This window comes from Sander vitreus, chromosome 11 (genome assembly GCF_031162955.1).
Source record: "Sander vitreus isolate 19-12246 chromosome 11, sanVit1, whole genome shotgun sequence".
In the NCBI taxonomy this organism is placed as follows: Eukaryota; Metazoa; Chordata; class Actinopteri; order Perciformes; family Percidae; genus Sander; species Sander vitreus.
Genome location: NC_135865.1, coordinates 7,098,278 through 7,111,057, shown reverse-complemented (window position 1 = coordinate 7,111,057; position 12,780 = coordinate 7,098,278). Strand labels below are relative to the sequence as shown.

At 39.7% G+C, this 12,780-nt stretch overlaps 1 pseudogene; it reads right to left on the bottom strand.

The window, feature by feature from the left end:
* Positions 1-12,780, bottom strand: part of LOC144525801 (lactase/phlorizin hydrolase-like) — a 47,945-nt pseudogene that overhangs the window by 26,255 nt on the left and 8,910 nt on the right.

Genomic DNA, 12,780 nt, shown 5'->3' with positions numbered 1-12,780 from the left:
CTCCTAATTACTATGTTCCCCGGTGAAATTTAAACTCATTTATTGCTTTTGTTCCCTGATAGCACTTTTAATGTAGAGCCCCTTGAAACATTTTAATTGTGTTTTCAAATCAAGAATAGCAATTAAGTATTGACAGCGGGGTTGAACCCCATGCTACAACACAAAGTTTCATTTAAGCAATCTGTTTGTCAGACATGTGCAGCTGATCTAGTTAGCGCTCTGTGTAATCATTACCATAACTAAGGAATACGTTCACTGCTATTCCTGCTGCTCATGGCACTACATCACAACGTTTCCTATTACTAACCGTAAAAAACAACAGTCCACTGCCATGGTAGCGACTCTGTGACGTTGTACAATACTAATATCACCAAGCTAACATGCTCACAATGAAACATGCTAACAGGTAAAGTTTACCATGATGACCAACTCTGTTTGGCATGTTAGCATGCTAACATCTTTAAATTAGCAGTTTTAGAGCTAGCAAAAACCAGAGTATTGGGGCAAAAGGACATTTTGACCAGATTGTGGAGCTTGGCTAGATGACAAAGTCAAGTGACCAAAGGTATTACAATTCTTCCTGAGGGGGACACGAATGTGTGCACCAATTTTGATGGTAATTTGTCCAAAAGATATTTTATCAAACGCCAAACACCTCAACCTCACAAGGAAAGGCATGGGATTATCAAAGTCTGTAGGACTGAACCTATAGTTTGCATTAATCTCTTTATTGGATAGTTCATGGAAATCCTTCAATACTGCTATGTCAGTCTGGACCAAAGTGGTGAAACAACCAACCAACAGACAGACAATGCCATCCCTAGTGCCATGCCGCTAATAGTGTGAATATTTCTGCGTTATGGCTGTGCGGTTTTTTTGTAAATGTCATTAAAACAGTTTGACCTTTAAAATCTGATTTAGCCAGTAAAGCATTGTTTTCTCTCTTTCCATTCAGAGACAGTTCCTCATACTGGAATATCTAGAAATGGACCTCAGCAGAAGCCTGTTTGGAAATGTTCAGTCCCCGACTGGGACCATTGCTGCAGCTGATACCACAGCTTGGTTAAATATTGAAAATCTGAACATGCTTTGTCTCATGCTTGGGTTTCACTACGTTTGACTCTTGTCTCACTCAGGTGCAGCAGTGGAGGCAGTGAATGGCATATGAGTCACAGTCAGTGACTCATATGGATTCAATTGGTAGCCCTAAAATAAAATTCAGTAAAATGTGGTTTCACTTGTTCCATTTCTGTCATGCATGCATAGTGAAAGAGTTAAAGAAAAATGCAGAGAGAGAAGGCATGTGCCAAAATGTCACCAGCTTGGATGTGTGGTTTATGGTATGTGACAGTGAGACCAGAAAGAAGTGCTGATGATACAATGGTCATATGGTTTCATTCTGCACTTCAAAATCACATCCATAGTCAGCTTTACATATATTAGGTAGTATTCATAAGCGGTTTGGCTACCAGCTGACTAGAAACATCCAATCTTACTCTGCATATACCACTACATCAACACCCCAACCTTCTCCCTATGTGTTATGCTTTTGTTATCAAGAATTTAATGTTAATGTAAGTCAGACTAGTTTTCCCAGCAGAATATTCAAGGGCAGAACCTCAAATATATCTATGACCATTTGTTCTAAATTACAAAATTAAAAAATGATTCTCAATTGATGTTCATATATGTCAAATATCCAATCATCCAAAAGCATTTCTCTAGTACATCACAAATTCACAACGATATCAAAAGACAATGAACAGTGAAGGGAAACACTGGAGTAGACTCAATTGATGTCAGCATGAAAGAAGAAGCAGTAAGCAGGTGGGCAGTTGAAGCAGAGCATTTATTGGCAGAAGGCAGCTTCAATATAATTTCTTTTCTGCCCATTTCTGTCTGGGTATGTGTGTTTTAACTCTGCAAAAAAATACCAAAACTCATTAAAAAGGTAGTCAATGTGGCTGATTGGACCTTTTCCAGGACTGTGTGGGTGTGGTTAGACTGAGAGATTGACATCTTCCTGAGTCCACTGTTAGTGTTCTTGCACCTGTTAGGGCGGGACAAATGACACCTTTGTCATCCTTATTGGTAGAAAGAATTTGTGACCTAATAAATTCCCATCAAAGCTTCGGCCCACCTTCAACCTGAAAAGAGTCTAATCAGCCAGAATAACCTGTGTGGGTGTTAAGAGGCTTTACCAATACATATAAACATAACCTGTGTGCATTAATGAGAATCAAAACCAATCAATAGTTAAGCAAATCAACTTACATACTCAGGCACCATGGTTAGGTGGAAAAGAGTGAACAAAGGGAGGAATGCTGCGTTCATAGACGGAAAAACATTTTTCCGAGTGAAAACGTCATCATTCGCGTCACTTCCTGTGGGAATCAAAGGTGGGAAACTCGGGCTACATTTTGCTAACCGAGTTTCCCAGTTGGTGACGCGTTGTTGACAACTGACGTTTGATGTAGGCGACTTTGGTTCACTAAACATATTTCAATGACAATAAACTGTTTATTGTGGACAATTGCCTCTGCCAAGAAACATAACATGTTTCAAATTATTCATAAATAGGCCCAACACCTTATCCGTGTCCTTTCCCGTCCTTTGTCCTTCAGATAACACAAACAAACACCTGTCCTTTTGTCGACGATCCCGTTGATGAAAAAGCTGTATTACTTCACAGAGAGTTTACGTCGGGAGATGATATTGAGTCCCGACTAAATGTATTTTCATTTCCACATGTTTTCACAGTCCATCAGATATGTAAATAGGCTACCTTATCTGTCCTCATATCACTAACATCCACCATCGTGGACATGCTTTAACATCCCAGCAGATTCTTTGTGTCGCATTACGTTTTTTGCAAACGGCATTTTTCTTTATTGGTGATGCGGATCATACTGTAAAAGTAAAGCCACTGTAGCCGTCAGAAAAGTGTGACTCGCTCTGAAACGTTTTTTTGTAGTTGTTCCCTGGACACAAACCAGTGAGAGCCATTAAAAAGAAATACATTATTATACATTATAGTTCTGTTAATAATCATGGTGCTGCAGCCTCAGAATGGGATATAGTAGTAGGCCTAGCTTACTTTTTCACCCACAGGATTGCACCCAAATGAAACTATAGGTGTAATACAATTCCAGTTTTCACCAGTAATATTATAAGTTAACTGTGATTAAATATGAAATTAATACACTGTTAATGCTTACGCATTGACTCGAGCAGCAATTTTCTCCCACAACAATTCTCTCTCTTTTGCAGCAGCAACCGCTGTCTTGCTTTTTTAACAAAATGCATGTTCAAACTCGTTGTTTGTAGTAGTTCCGCCGACCTGTTTGTTTGTGGTTGTTACCATGGTGAATCGTAGTATCATGGCTCCATTCATACTGTCTTTTTATTGTGGTGGTGCACGCACGTGAACCTACTCTGAGTTGATTGAACCAACTCATATCAGCTGTTCTGACAGTTTCCCATCTCAGGGTAAATCAACTCAGAGATCAGGGTTAGACTCAGAGTTTGTTAAACCTCCTTCCTGGCTACGGCCAACCGTTGGCGGCAGTCATGCAACAAGTTGTTATGCCAAACGCCAATATAACAGAAGAAGAAGAAGAACACGCATCCCAACCATGTGAACGCTGGCAGTCGGAAAAACAACATAATCACGGGGGCGGTCCCTGTTATTCCCAGGTGGCATGAATGCAGCAGAAGGCTGTACATATAACCTCTAAGGATCTAAGGGGATTGATTTCACCTGAAGGGGGCAGGTCCTTCCTCTTGAAGGAGTGTTTGATTTTAACTTCCACTTCTCAGGTGTGGTCAGGTGACCTCTGTTTGGGGACTTTTAACACACAGGATGTGCTACAGTATATACACCTTCATAGCCAACTCTCATAGAACCAAAATAAATCGATCTTCTACGTCACACGTGTCAAACTCGAGGCCCGCGGGCCAATTCCAGCCCCTCCCAGATTTTGATCCGGCCCGCATAGGCCTATCAATTTTGGTTCACAATAAATTTTGGCCCGCCTAGTTTTTGTTGCCTTTTCTACGTATTTGTCTCTTTTTCCAAAGTTTTTGTTGCTTTTTCCGAACTTCAGGGCGCTTTTTTTCTTGATGGCTGAGGAACTTTTTTAAGACTTTATGTCGACCAAACTGTAAGTGAGAAGACAATATGAGACATGCAATAATACAGTCAAAGATATTTGACTTTTTCGATGAAATAAAAGCATGTCAATAAACTATACATGTCTGGCCCTTGATGTGATTCTCATTTTCCAATGTGGCCCTCTGTGATATTGTCTTTGACACTCCTGTTCTACGTGATGATCCTGAAAGTTCCTCACTGTTTGTTTGTCCGTTTGTTTGTTTGTCTTTGAGTAAGGAGTCAGTAGCACAGGTTCTACTCAGCAGGGTGAGTAGCTCAGCAGAAGAATGGCAGACTACATCCTGTCACGGTGAGGCTGTTGCTAATTGTTTCCTGTAGATCGGTGGCACACCAGACAGCCAGACCTCATTAGAGTTTTCAAACAATCCAACCTGCCAGATGAGGATGTTCAAACCTATTCTGTGAGCAGGGACACACAATTACCTTGCAATGATCTTGTCAGAACTGTACAGTCATACACAAAAATGTATTAAAACATGTCATATACTGTTACATAATGGCCTAACAGTGAAGGTTTTCTTGTATTTCAGTATTATCCTGTGCAATTATCCATCATGGACATATATGTAGCTTTATTTAACTTTTTACTTTATTTGCGTTTTTGCCAATCACCTTTTTCCTTTGCTTTTTGACTCTTGAGCTGCTGTAACAAGTTTTTTTTATCTTACCTTAATATATATGTGCTGTTGAAGCACAATTTGTTATCGCAACGGGAATTTTTAATGAGAAGTGTTTCTTAGCTAGACATAACAAACTTTTTCAAAAAACATAATATCAACATTGTTGAAAGTGGATTATTTGCAATATCTTGTTTGTGTCTGGTCTCGTCTGTTCTCAAATAATGTCTGTCTCCCTCTGCATGCAAATACAGGAAAAGAAGACAGACTCTAGTAACTCCCATTTTCTCTTTTCACCTCTAAAAAATTAAGTGTTATAATCACCAGAGACTCTAAACTGGCTTTGGCACTCAGTAAACATTGGTGAGCAGCCTGTAAGCCACAAGCTGTATGCCAGCTGTTGTGTGCCATCCTGCCGCATGTCCTTTGAAGTGCTCCAGCCAACCAGGCTGCATGAAGAATGAGCCAAGACGGGCCGAGGATGCCAAATGGCATACCACCGCCATGTCAGTGCCCTAGCAATAAAAATGAATCTATCTTTGAAACAGGGACAGTGTTATGGATAATATTGCATTTCACGTCTGGCCAGAATTTTCCCCTCAAGGACTTTGAGCATTATTAGACAGTGCACACGTGCATCTGGTGAGTGTACCAGACTGGCATGTTCAGAGGAAATAGAAGTAGGCACAGCGGTTTCCACAACACAACAGGACCCCTCTTTTCAATTTCCTGCTCCAGTTTCCATTCCTGCTTTATTTCGTGCGGGGACCGGTGAAGTGAGAATCGCAGAGGAAGAACGTAACATTTAACCGATATGGCACCACAGAGGACAAAACAAGGAAATTGATTCTGTCAAAAGTAATATTTGTGAAAATGATCTCAATAAAAACATAGGGTGATGTCAAACTGGGTTAGCAGGATTCCCTCGGGAGATTTTACTCCTAACACAGCAGTGGTCACTAACTGGCTTTATAACAACTTCAAACTTAATACCAGCCTGTTACCTGATGTGTATTTTATTTCCTTATGCAAACTAAAAGCTTGTCTTTAGTAGTTTGACATCAGGCCTGTATAAGTAGTGTTGACGTGCATACTTTTTTATAGCTTGATTTAGCAGCCAAACAATTCACGTTGAAAGATGATGGTATCCTGTTTTCTGAATTGTGTCAGTACTGTCAGTGAAGCCTTCTTTCAAACAAACATGTACATTTACAGGAAATTCTGAGCTTTACAACAATTTAGAATAAAACTAAGACTATAGCCCTGAGTCAGGATCTTAAAGTGACTACAATCAATATTTTTATGATAACAATGTATCAAATGACATCTGAAAGGGGAAGTTATCGCCTAAATCTGCAGCTCCCCTTGTCTTCACTGAGCTTAATAGTCAGTTTCAGCTCATTGTTTAGCTGCCTGGCCCAAAACCTTTCTGTTTTGGTTTACTCTCACTGCTCTTATAGAGTTGTCTTTGACCGCAAGAAGGTAGCTGTTCTTAGCAAAAAATGTCTAAAAACCCACTGTACACTACCTGCCAACATCCAAACATCAAACAGTAGTCATTGACTAGCTGGTAAACATAGTGAAGAGCCAGATATTTCCCTCAGGAATTGATAGAGACAATTATCAGGCCTAAAATCCCCAAATAAATAAATAATAATAATAATTAAATAAATAAATAAATACAAAAAAATATATATATATATATATATATATATATATATATATATATATATATATATATATATATATATATATATATATATACAGTACTTATATATACAGCTGATATTGGCCATTATATCGGGCCGGCTGATTTAGCAGTCTAGCTTCACAAAAGAAAACACTCAAGGCATCAACTCAGTTTCCTTTATGTGTGTGTGTGTGTGTGTGTGTGTGTGTGTGTGCGTGTGTGTGTGTGTGTGTGTGTGTGTGTGTGTGTGTGTGTGTGTGTGTGTGTGTGTGTGTGTGTGTATGTGTGCGTGTGTGCGTGTGTGCATGAGAGAGCGAGAGAGAGAGCCTGTGCTTCACTAATTACACTCATAAAAGTAACACAGCAACATGTTCACCAACCTGGATTTCCACATCTAAGGTTGCCACGGGAAGCAGACACAACAACACCCAACAACCATTTATAACTAATTATTGACAGATGTTTTTGGCTTTTTGTCACAACTGAAATTTTCCAATGCAATGATTGGAGTCATACTCATAGTGACACCTTGGGACAAAGCAGTAAGTTGTGCGTATTAGGACAGGTTTTGTTTACGTTTTGATTCACTGAACTGAAGGTAAAAATGATTGACAGAACTTTTTGTGCAGTAGTTGAGCTCCTGATTATTTTCTATTCCTGTATGTGACTAAAATTGTACTTTCAAAGATTGACACCCAGTATACTGTAACCTTAAAGTCTGTGTTGCAGGCGGTGCTGGCTCCAACAGCCTTAGCTCAGCTGGAAACATTCTTAAAGTATTATATTGCTATTAGGGGAATGAAAATACCCCCCCCCCCTCAATTTTGGTAGTCTCCAATTCCAGCGTCCCATCCCACACAATTCTTTAACGATAATGTTTTCCTGATCTAGTATTTCAACGAGGAAGATCTCAGCCTCTTTCCTGGAGAGAAAGACAGTGTGGAAAACACTCCCTCTTTAAAAAAGAAAAAAGAAACAGAAAAGAAAAGAAAAGAAAACAGCTTTTGCAAAGTGTAATTTAAGCACTCATTGCATGATAGACTGAATTAGAATATCGGAAAGAAAAACTCAAAATCGAAATGCAAAATGTAAGTACCTGTCACACCCAGCCAGAATGTATAGCAACGACAAACACTTTAGAGCGAAGTTCTAACTATTTCCCTTGCTTTGAAAAACTCTCGACGAGAGTAACTGCTCCATCAGGGCCTACTAGGGAGCAAGGATGGCATGCAGCAATTTGCAATCACCATCACTCTGCCTCCATGACACAAAGGGGAGACTTCCACCCAGCAAGCATTTGATTAAAACAGCAGCAGTACATCAAGTCTCATCTTTGTGCCAATACCATGGAGAGTCAGTGCAGAGCAGCAGATGTGTAGAATATTGCCTGTGTTTGTTTGTCTGTGCACATGAGATTGCCATGGACACAGACCGATGTACAACAAGTGTCTTGATGGGCCAAAGGCACAATATCACATATACTGTGATATAAGATGACATTTAAATGTGATGCAAAATAGTTATTTTCAGAGGCTATGAGTGTATCATGGTTTATCTGAGGACATCTCAAACCAAAGTTTTTGTCAGTTTTTTTTTTTTTAAGCAGATTGAAAACATGAGCTACTTTCTATTTGGACTCTAGGGGTGTTCAGCTCTAAGTTACTCACTCAATGGTTGACTCTGAACTTCAATTATGAAAGCTTGAAAAACTGTTTTAACTGCATACATATATCATATGACTGATGTTCCTTATTAGAAAAAGGATTTTGCCATTTCTGTGTTTTTAGTTGCACTGGAAAAGACAACACATCACACCGCTCCTGTTCTAGATCACCTGTGTTGGTTACCAGTGAAATAGTTTTTTAACTTTTTGTTTTTAAAAGCCTTAAATGGACAAGCTCCACAATACATCACTGACAGCTGAACAGCCTCACGTCCCACATTAAGTCATGTTCCACAATTGAAAACTTGAACTAAAATTTAAATCCCTACTTTTTTTTCACTCACTTTCAGTTCCGTTTGAGGCTGCTCGGCTTCTGCCAATTGACTTATTTTCAATTCCCTATGCTGCTTTTTAATCTATTGTTGATTTGATTCCTTCTCTCCTAACTTCCTATTTCTTTACTTGACTTCTCCTTATCATGTCAGTTGTTTTGTATTACATTTTGTATTGTTGCTTGTTATGTACCTTTTCTCTCTGTAATGTTGTGTATCTGTATTGAGGCAGTTCTTAAACCATCTGCCTTGACTGGAAAGCACTTTGGGTCAACTTCTGTTGTTTTGAATGTGCTTGATAAATGAAGATGACTTGATTTGACTTGACGTTTCAAAATGCAAATGATTGTGTCGCAACACAATACGTAATAAAGAATAGCCTGTGTTGTCTTAATGTACAGACACACATACATTCACAGATGCAAATTGTTATGTAATGCTGATGGATTGTAATGATGAAAAAAATTATTGAATTATCGAGTTGAAGTTGATACTCTGCATGCAGCCTGTCATGTTTTATATACTGCACATACTGGATGCAATTATATAATAACAATTACACTTCCTGAGTCTTGACAGTATCTTGTACGAGTGTGCATAACCCACAGATTGGCAGGCAGGATATGCAAGTCATCAAACTTTTATACAAGTTAATCCACTTGACCTAAAAACATTTCATGGAACTATGAGCAAATATGTTTTCCTCCGGTCTGACTCATACCCCATCCTGACAGACTCTGGGGTTTCAGATATTGAACAGACCCCTTGTTGATCAGAGCTGTTGAGGCACAAGCAGTGGAGTGCATGCACAACAGACACCCACTGTGCATTATTGCGTACATCCTGTTGAGATGACGTGTCGCCCTGCAGACCAGACGTAGGCAGGAGTGTGGAGAAGATGCGTTGTTGCCCTGCGAGCCTCTTGTCGGAGAAGAGCTGTTTGTGTGGATCATGTGGGAGAAACATGAGTGACTGGCTCCTCCAGGCTGTGATGGTTTTCTAGCCTGATTGGTGGAACAGTGGCAACCGAAAGCCTAGAGACGTGGTCTTGTGTTCTGAGACTCAATGGTTTCCAATCCCCAGAGTCAGTGGAGCTACTGACTGCCCAGCGGTTTAAGACTGAGGATGTACCTGTAAGCTATGAACTAGATTCATGAAATGCTTTATTAGTCCCATTGGAAAATTCTGTAAGCGTTGCATCAGCATGCGGCAGGTTATAGGCCTAGTGTCAGAGCTCACAAACCCAACAATGCATGTATACAGCGGGGAGAACAAGTATTTGATACACTGCTGATTTTGCAGGTTTTCCTACTTACAAAGCATGTAGAGGTCTCTCATTTTTTATCATAGGTACACTTCAACTGTGAGAGATGGAATCTAAAACAAAAATCTAGAAAATCTCATTGTATGATTTTTAAATAATTAATTTTATTGTATTGCATGACATAAGTATTTGATCACCTACCAACCAGTGAGAATTCTGGCTCTCACAGACCTACGTACGTTTTTCTTTAAGAAGGCCTCCTGTTCTCCACTCATTACCTGTATTAACTACACCTGTTTGAACTCATTACCTGTATAAAAGACATGTGTCCACACACTCAATCAAACAGACACCTCTCTCCACAATGGCCAAGACCAGAGAGCTGGTCAGGGATAAAATTGTAGACCTGCACAAGGCTGGGATGGGCTACAGGACAATAGGCAAGCAGCTTGGTGAGAAAGCAACAACTGTTGGCGCAATTATTAGAAAATGGAACAAGATGACGGTCAATCTCCCTCGGGCTGGGGCTCCATGCAAGATCTCACCTCGTGGGGCATCAATGATCATGAGGAAGGTGAGGGATCAGCCCAGAACTACACGGCAGGACCTGGTCAATGACCTGAAGAGAGCTGGGACCACAGTCTCAAAGAAAACCATTAGTAACACACTATGCCGTCATGGATTAAAATCCTGCAGCGCACACAAGGTCCCCCTGCTCAAGCCAGCGCATGTCCAGGCCCGTCTGAAGTTTGCCAATGACCATCTGGATAATCCAGAGGAGGAATGGGAGAAGGTCATGTGGTCTGATGAGACAGAAATTGAGCTTTTTGGTCTAAACTCCACTCGCCATGTTTGGAGGAAGAAGAAGGATGAGTACAACCCCAAGAACACCATCCCAACCATGAAGCATGGAGGTGGAAACATCATTCTTTGGGGATGCTTTTTTGCAAAGGGGACAGGACGACTGCACCGTATTGAGGGGAGGATGGATGGGGCCATGTATCGCGAGATCTTGGCCAACAACCTCCTTCCCTCAGTAAGAGCATTGAAGATGGGTCGTGCCTGGGTCTTCCAGCATGACAACGAATCGAAACACACAGCCAGGGCAACTAAGGAATGGCTCTGTAAGAAGCATCTCAAGGTCCTGGAGTGACCTAGCCAGTCTTCAGACCTGAACCTAATAGAAAATCTTTGGAGGGAGCTGAAAGTCCGTATTGCCCAGCGACAGCCCCGAAACCTGAAGGGTCTGGAGAAGGTCTGTATGGAGGAGTGGGCCAAAATCCCTGCTGCAGTGTATGCAAACCTGGTCAAGAACTACAGGAAACGTATGATCTCTGTAATTGCAAACAAAGGTTTCTGTACCAAATATTAAGTTCTGCTTTTCTGATGTATCAAATACGTATGTCATGCAATAAAATGCAAATTAATTACTTAAAAATCATACAATGTGATTTTCTGGATTTTTGTTTTAGATTCCGTCACTCACAGTTGAAGTGTACCTATGATAAAAATTACAGACCTCTACATGCTTTGTAAGTGGGGAAAACCTGCAAAATCGGCAGTGTATCAAATACTTGTTCTCCCCACTGTATATGTATCTTTAAAGTTATCAGGATCTTGAATACTTTTTTCTTGATTACTTTACTTCCCTTGATCAAAATGGTAGTAAAAGAGCAGAATGTATGCATGCATAATACAAGAGACAATTTTGCTTAAAATGGATGCACACCCTGCTAAATAGCTGAATATGATCTTCATTTGGTTTTCCTGATTTGTATTCTTCAATGCATACCCTTATTTAGCCTTAGCTTTAACTTCAGTTGAATATTAATATTTAGAAATGTGGAAACTGTATTGCAGCAACTGTCAAGTGTCTGCGTAGAAAATGATTTTCTGGCGCCATCCAGAGGTCATTCACTGACGGTGACACAAGGATCTGAAAACCTCACAGGTATAGTCTTTATGTTTAAAAATATATAGAAAGCAGCAATGATCACACAATATTACATTGACAAACCAGGGGACACACAATTGAATCCAATATTTACAGATTTATTTCAGTATAGCAAGAAATAAAGGCACAGAAATTGTTGCCATTACCTGTTACCTATTAGAGTTCACAGCCTTTCAAATTTCACCAACCTAAAATCTTAATTTATTTACAATAACAATTGTTTTTTATATTCCTAAAATATCATTATCATCTTTAAGTGTGTCAATAAGAAATTGAATCAAACCCTAAATACATCTTGGGCCTTTTGTTTTCTTTCTGAACCTGTGGCAATCAGCAAATGTTCATACGTAAGTTGGTATAAAGCTCTGATCAGAATAAAGGTCAATTGTCCCAAAATCTCAACAAAGTTGTTCTATGCAGTGTTGTAATGTAATGAAGTACAAATATTTCGCTACTGTACTTAAGTAGAATTCTCATGTATCTGTATTTAGCTTGGTTATTTATATTTCCAGAAACATTTACTTTTACTCCACTACATTTCCCCTTAGCATCTTGGTTACTCGTTACTGGAAAGTACGCTGGAAAAAAGCAGGTTTGGAGAATCATTGCTCCTAAATTGCCAAGATAATGCACCCTCCATTCCAGTTGGTGATCTTATGCCTGTTTGTTGCCAAGCGGCAAACAAAAAAAAAACATAGGCCAATACTAAAGAAGAAGAGGAGGAAGGATAATGACTGATAGTGTCATGGAAGCACCTGGTGCAGGCTCTGCCTCCATGGTAACAGACGATGACCACCCCGACGACAGTGGTGATGAAGATAACGTTACACACCTTTGGCCATAAAGTTCATAATCAAAGTTTTTTAACTTTCATATCAGAAAATTGCTTTTGTTACTTAAGTACTGTACATATCAGATACTTTAAGACTTTTACTCAAGTAATACTCTAAAAGGAGACTTTAACTTCTACCAAAGTCATTTTCTGGTAAGACACGTCTACTTTCACTCAAGTATTGCTTTCAAGTACTTTATACAAGACTGGTTCTATGTTGCTGCAAGATACTGGAGAAAAAAACCCTATATATG